Source organism: Equus asinus, chromosome 14, assembly GCF_041296235.1.
Source record: "Equus asinus isolate D_3611 breed Donkey chromosome 14, EquAss-T2T_v2, whole genome shotgun sequence".
NCBI lineage: Eukaryota > Metazoa > Chordata > Mammalia > Perissodactyla > Equidae > Equus > Equus asinus.
In genome coordinates, this window is record NC_091803.1 from 4,371,845 (window position 1) to 4,378,978 (window position 7,134).

Here is a 7,134-nt window from a genome sequence, read left to right on the forward strand (position 1 = left end):
GTCGTCTCCAAGGCCTCCGGGCCCCATCTCTCTGCACACACCTGAAAGGGAGGTGCTGAGGGCCAAGCCGGGGTCACCGGGGCAACGTGACTCCCTGTGTGTCGAGACGTGTGTCTGGGCCAGGACATCGGCCCGCGGAGCCCAGGCGGCCACGTGGTGGGGGCCCGCCAGGTGCGGCTCGGCCCAGCGGAGGTGGCCCCAGATGGCTTAGTTTAGGGGGGACCTCAAATTTCTCAGGAAGTTTTATATTGATTGCGTGTCGAAATGATCATGTTTTGGACATGCTAAGGGATTAAATAAAGTGTATTATTAATATTGGTTTCCCTTGTTTATTTTTTACTCTGTTAATGAGGCTGCTGGGACATTTGAAGTTACGGCCGTGGCTGGATTAGAACATTTCCAGCCCTGGACGCCCCCTCAAGCCCTCCCCGGCCAGCATCTCCCCGGAGGTCACTTGGCTGCTGTCCCCCTGGACCAGCCTGACCCCTCCGGGACGTCAGGTAAGTGGACTCACACAGCAAGTGCTCTTTCCTGTCCATGAGAGTCACCTGTGGCCCTCGTGTCATGGCACGGTCACAGGGAATTTGACAAGCCAGGCCCCGGATGGACGGGGCACGCGGTCACAACGGCAACCACGATGGCAGGGTCCTTACCGTGAGGGGCTCACAAATGGCGGGGATGCTGCCGGGGGTCCGTCCGAGGGCCTGCAGAGTGGAAGGGGCACCCGGGCCATGCAAGGCCACACCCCGCTGGACTGGGTTGAACTGTGACCCCCAGAGTTCACGTCTACCGCAACCTCAGAACGTGACCTTATTTGAAAGGACCTGATTTGTTACGGCAGCCACAGGACACTCATATATGGAGCCTGGGGGGAGCTCCTGGAGCGCCACTCACCCAGGAACAGAGGGGAAACTGAGGCACTGGCAGCAGGTGAGTGAGGTCTCCTCACGGAGCACGGATTTGAGGCCCCAGCTCCGCCCCAGGGCCACCCTGAATAGCTGGGCATCCCTGAGCAAGAAATGCACCTCTCTGAGCCCCAATGTCCTCCTTGGAGAGGCCCAGATGAGGGTGGATGGAGATCCTCGCGCCCAGGGCTGGACGGCAGCTCGGATGGTGGGGGCGGGGGAGGCGCATCGTCCCTCTGAACCCCAGGGGTGCTCTGACCTTGGCTCTTGAGTGATGCTGACGACTTGGGGATGAAAAAGGGAGAGACTTCACCCCCACCAGCGCCCTTAACGTGTCCAGCCCTGGAGCGCCTGGGGGGGCAGCGGCTTCTAAGGCACTCCCCTCTTAGGATTTTGCCTTGCGTTGGTTTTACAAAAAAAAACCCCAGAGTCCCCAGTGGGGACACCGCAGTCCCCTGGCCCCTCTATGACCCCTGCCAAGGGCCAGCTGCAGCTGGAGCGGGAAGTGGACCCTGCGGGCAGTCCCCGGTCTCTGCACCCCAACCTCCCACCAGCTGCCTTCCTGCTCCCCCGTGGCCTCGTGGGGTCGGGGGGATGCAGCGGGAGCTGGGGGACCGTGGGAGGCAGACGGGATGGTGGGGTCTGGCCCCGTGCAGGGAGCCTGGGGCTGGGGGAGGGGCGCTCCTCAAGGCAACTGTTGGCCTTGATCTCAGCAGGCTTGTGGCCCCCCGGGGCCTATCTGGCCCTGATCATGCCTCCTGCCCCCCCCCAAAACCACAGATGGTGTCAAAATTCTTCCCCCAAAACAGAAACTGCCTTCTGCACACTGCACACGTCTTCTGGGCCTGCTGCCCTCATGGCCCTCAGAATCTGGGGCTCCCAGGCCCTGCCCCCCATGCTGAGTCAGCCTCCTGCACTCCGTCCCGTCCAGTCCCGTCCACACCTCTCTCTTCCCCCCATCTCAGCCCCAGGCCGCCTCTCCCATCCCTCTTCCTCCAGGCGGCAACTGGAGCATGTCCTTCTCCTGCTCGAACCTTCCATGGCTCCCTAGTGCTCTCAGGAGAAACCCCTGAGCTCAGCCCTGCAGGAGCTGGCCTCTCCAACACCCTCTCCCCTCCCCAGCACCCTGAGTTGGTCTCCAGCTGGTCCCTAAACTCCTCCTCCTCTGCTGGCTCCAGCGGACGCATCGCCTTTTCAGAACTTCCCCCACAAGCCCGTGAGGTGGGCAGTATTGTACCCATTTTACAGATGATGACATTGAGGCTTGAGAGAGAAAGGAAGTTAGAGGATGGACAAGGGCCTCAACCCGGGTGGCCGTGTGCTGCCCCACCGCCCCAACGCCCCCCTCGAGGACTGTTTCCTTGTCCACGTGCAAAAACAGCCCTCGGCAAAGAGCTGCTGGAATCAAGGAGCCTGGAGTCTGTGAACTCGGAGGAGACAACAGTCACGTCCTGATCGCCACTAACTGGATCTAGCATTTCCCTCCTTTGTGAATGTGAGCAACGAACCCCAGGAGGGCCGGTGGCTTTGTCACAAATGCATCACTGGTGGCTTCAGACCCTACTACCTTTATTACAGAAATTTCAGAATATCATTCAGACTCACATCACGGTAGTTCTTAAATCCACCACTGGGTATTATTATTTAATGTATTAATAAGAAGCACATATATTAACACATCACAATTAAACAAAGTGGACAACTTCAGTGTGACCAATTTCCTTGTAATCCTAGGTATTTTGTCTTATGCATTTAAAAACATGATACCGAGAAGCCTAGTTTAGATAATATTGGGGAGATGTGATGTCTGGACCCTGGCAGCCATGTTGTGTCTCTGAGGGGCTCAGTCTGAGTGCAAAGCTCACTCAATAAGGGTAGCAGAGTGAGGAGTCGGGGAAGTTCCAGGGTCCTTTCCCAGCTGTTGTCGGAATCAACCAACTCTGGAAACTCCCCTCTTCAGGGCTTCTTATTTCTTATCATAACTAATGGGCTTGTTGTTTAGCCCGTGAGTCAGTTTTCGGGGTTTTTTTTCACTGAAGGTTTCGTGACTGAAAGAGGGTGTTTCCGAAGGAGTCCAGGAATGGCCTAGGGAAAGAGTGGGGAGGACAGAAGCCTGCCGGCATGTCCAGAGCCTTTGTATGAATTAGAAAAAGGTGCTCCTCTGGGTGGCTTGGGGCCAGCCCAGTGGCGCAGCGGTTAAATTCGCACGTTCCGCTTCGGTGGCCTGGGGTTCGCTGGTTCGGATCCCAGGTGCGGACATGGCACCGCTTGGCAAAAGCCATGCTGTGGTAGGCGTCCCACATATAAAGTAGAGGAAGATGGGCATGGATGTTAGCTCAGGGCCAGTCTTCCTCAGCAAAAAGAGGATTATTGGTGGCAGATGTTAGCTCAGGGCTAATCTTCCTAAAAAAAAAAAAAAAAAAAAAAAAAGTACGCTGGCTGGGCATTATGACTCGTGGCAAAAATAAACCTCCCTTTTCCTCCAGGCTGACACAGCCCCAAGCTGGGGGCCAAAGCTTGTCTGGGGGGCTGGAACCGGCTCTCACACCCGCGCAGTCTTTGTATGGGATACAACCTGTGCAACTGTACACGGAGGCCCTGGGAGAAGACCTCGAGTTTGAGGAGAGCAGGTGGGCTTCATGGAGGGGCGTGTGGCGAGATCAGGGTCTGCAGGAGCCGGTCCTCACACAGAGGCCCTCGGGCCACACTGGAGGGAGCCCCTCACATGACCTGTACCACGGCCTGCGCTCCCTGGTCCCCTGCTGGCATGGACCTTCCTTCCTCCGCTGGGGCTTCCCCACAGATGTGCCCCTTGTTCATGCCCCAAACTGCCCTTGTCCCCATATGAGGACCCCCATCAATGGCCTGGACCCTTGTAAAGCGTCATGGACACCAATGGTGGGGGTCGAGACGGGCCAACTGTGCCAGCTCGGGCGCCCTGAGTCGGCAGGTGGTAAGGAGTCTCTCTCCCCCGGGTGAGCATTTCAAATGTCCCGGCCTGTCCTGGAGTGCCATGCTCTGGAGGCAGCCCCACCCCAGGCTCTCTCGCGGCCCAGTGCCCACTCCAGGACTATTGGGCTCTGGAGCCGGGGGCGGGGGTGGGGGGATCTGCTGGCCAGGAAGCAGGGAGCCCGGAATGGCCTGGATGGCAGGGAGGGTGAGGGAGGGCCTCTCTGGGTCCCTGTCTGTCTGGCCCGGGCTGCCTGGCCTCCGGGTGGCCTTGGGGACGCTTTGGGCAGGGTCTGTGGGGCCCGTGCTCTGTGCAGGCCTGACACGGGGCTGTAGCTGTGGCACGGGGCACAGACACGGCCCTGCCCAGCGGCACGGCAAGATGGCGAATGAGCCAAGCCACCCACCGTTGCCCCGGGTGCCGGCATCTGTTGTCACATCTGTCAACTCATGGGACACCCCCTCAGGCCCCAAACTCTGCTCCAGCCTCCTGGGGGCTGCCCAGTCCACCCCAGGGGTGCCCAGCCCTGTGCTGCCCACGACACGGGTGGCTTTTCACATGTACATTAATTGCAGTGAAGTAAAAATGGAAAGTCCCTTCCTCGGCGGCCCTGGCCGCACCTCAAATGCTCAAGAACCACATGTGTCACTGGAGGCTCCCGTATTCCCGTATTGGACAGAGCAGATTCTAGAACATTCTGGAAACATCATTACAGAAAGTTCTCTTGGATGGTGCTGGGCCAGATGCCAGACAAGCCCCCTCCCCCCCCGGGGACACCTAGACCTGGGTGACAAGTGCCAAAACCCCCTCCATGAGCTCCTGGAAGGATCCGGGAGCTCAGAATACAACGGAGGGGGCAGGTGCCTGCCGGGAGGGGGTGGGAGAGGTTTGCAGTGGGCCTTGAGGATGAGCGGGGGTTTGGCAGGTGGAGGGGAGGAGAGGGAAGGAGGAGGGGAGGCAGGAGAGAGGAACGGAGGCCAGACCACCGGGGCCCCGAGCGCCCTGGGCGTTGGGCACTGGGGAGCCATGGGGGAGGTTCAAGCTGGGGAGCGACACCAGATTTGCCTTTTAGGAAGTCACCCTGCTGCCCCGGGGGGTGGGGTGGGGGCGACGAGGGTTAAGATGGAGGCGGCTGTCCCTGTGGGAGATGCTTGTTATTCTCTCCCCCCTGAGCATCAGAAGTCCATCAGAATAGAACTGAGGGGTCTTGGGGAAGGGCGGGCCCCCTGTTCCTTGCAGCCCTGGACTTCTGGGCATTTACAGACAGGGTGCCCATGGCTCAGGGAGGGACGGATGACCACGCCATTTGACGGATGGGAGCAAGGCCGGAGCTGACCCGTCCTGCCGGGCTTCAGGGGCATTGGTGGAAGGGCGGGGGCGCCCCAGAGGGCGGGCGCAGGATCCTGGAAGCCAGAGGGGGTGGCGGCCAGGTGCGGGGAGGCTGAGGTCTGTCACCAGCCGATGGGCTCTCCACAGCCAAGAATCCGGCCGCGCTCCTGGCAAGGACGTCTTGGCAGGAGCGGGGCTCGGCCCAGGGTGCTAATGCCCTCTTAATTAGCCGGGCATTTGCCAAGCAGACGCCGACACGGCCTCACTTTGCAAAACACATCGGGCCCTGGACCAGCATCTGCCATACCGTGAGTGGGGGGGACGGCCGGGTGCGGCCTCTGAGCTGCCGGCCATGGCCAATCCAGGCTTCTCTTCAAGGGCATCTTCATCCAGGACGACAGAAATAGAAACGATTTCCAGGGATGTGCGTTCAGGAGCAGACACGGGGCAGGCCGGCCTCCATGCTTTGCTCCAGCTTTGCCTGGCTCTGCCCTGCTGAGCTCCCGTTCACCCAGCGTAGGCATCACCTCCTCCTGGAGGCCCTCCTGGACCTCACGGCTCACTCAGGGGTCCTCCTGCCTGGACAGCTCACCACATGCCCTGGGCACCCACAGGTTTGGCTGCTGCCTTCAAGGGGGGACCGTTTAGGGCCAGGGGCCAGGGGTCACAAATCTCTTGGCAAATCTGATGAGATCCACGTGCCTGGGACCCTGACAACTGCACGTCTCTCCTTAAAGCGGGGCCAGAGTCCCTCTGTTCTGTCCCGGCCTCAGTTTCTCTATCTGTAACCTGAAGGCCCTGGAGCCAGAGATGGGCAGGGATGCTGTGGAGACGGGGTGATGAGGGCCCTGACCCTGAGGTGCTGGCTTCAGCCTGTGGCCCTGATGGCACAGCTGTCCTGGAGTCACACCCTGGGACTGGCTCCTCCCCCGGAGAGGCACATGAGGGGCGCCGGCCGGCCGTACCAGGCTGCCCGGAGGGGCCACAGAGGCGGCCGCGGCAGAACCACAAAGACGCCATTCACAGGCTCCGGGCCGAGGCCGTCACTTACGGTGGCCGAGCCAGGGACATCTGTGCGTCTGTAGTGGGGACGGCCCTTCTGTCCCTCACGCCTGCCTGGGGTGCGCTGACCTCCTTTGAGAGAAGGGAAACAGGCTCGAGAGGCCGGGGCCTCCTGGCCGTGACACAGCTCCAAGTGATGCTGGCGGGCAGCTCCCAGGACCAGGTCACACCCCGTCCTTTCTCAGAAGAGGAACCGAAGCTTCCGGGGGGCTGTGATTTGCGCAGGGCCATCCCCGGGGCCCCAAATGCTGGTCTCTGGGTGATGGTCAAGACCAAGCGCAGGACCCAGGCTCGGAAAAGCAGGCAGAGCCCTGGGCAGGTGGCACCTGAGGTTCCCATCTCCCTGGGACCCCCAGAGGCAGAGGGAGGGTGGGAGCCTGGGGCGGGGGAGAGCCCCAGCTGCCGGCCCGGCTGGGAGGGGTGCGGCCGGGAGGAGCGGCCTGGCGCTTGGTAGTGTTGTCGGCCGCAGTTAACAGTCTCAAGCCCGGGTTCGAATCCTGTTCCATCCATCACCTCCCAGCTGAGTGATTCGGAGGTTGTTTTTTTTTTCCCCTTAAGATTCACGGAGGTCAAATTCACATAACATAAAATTAAGTCTTTTAAAGTGTCCAGATTCTGCAGCATTTAGTCCTTTCACAGCGTGGTGCAACCCGCACCTCTTCTCTAGTCCCAAAACACTGTCGTCACCCAGGAAGGAACCCCGTACCCATCCGCAGTCACTCCCGTTGCCCTGGCAACTGCCAGCCTGCTCCTCCGATCATGGTCCTTCACCTGGCGGCTCAGGCCCTCGTCCGTGAGATGCAGGCTTGTCGGAGGTTAAGGGAGAGGAACCCTGGCACGCTGCCTGGCGCTCCCATGACTGCTGGGGCTGCATGCTGCCTCACCGCC

At 60.4% G+C, this 7,134-nt stretch overlaps 1 long non-coding RNA gene across 1 annotated transcript; it reads left to right on the forward strand.

The window, feature by feature from the left end:
- The first annotated feature begins 352 nt into the window (after nt 1-352).
- On the forward strand, nt 353-2,611 carry LOC139040117 (uncharacterized). The gene is made up of 3 exons (XR_011494008.1): nt 353-500; nt 842-930; nt 2,154-2,611. It is a non-coding gene; the product is annotated as an uncharacterized lncRNA (long non-coding RNA).
- The last annotated feature ends 4,523 nt before the right edge of the window (nt 2,612-7,134 follow it).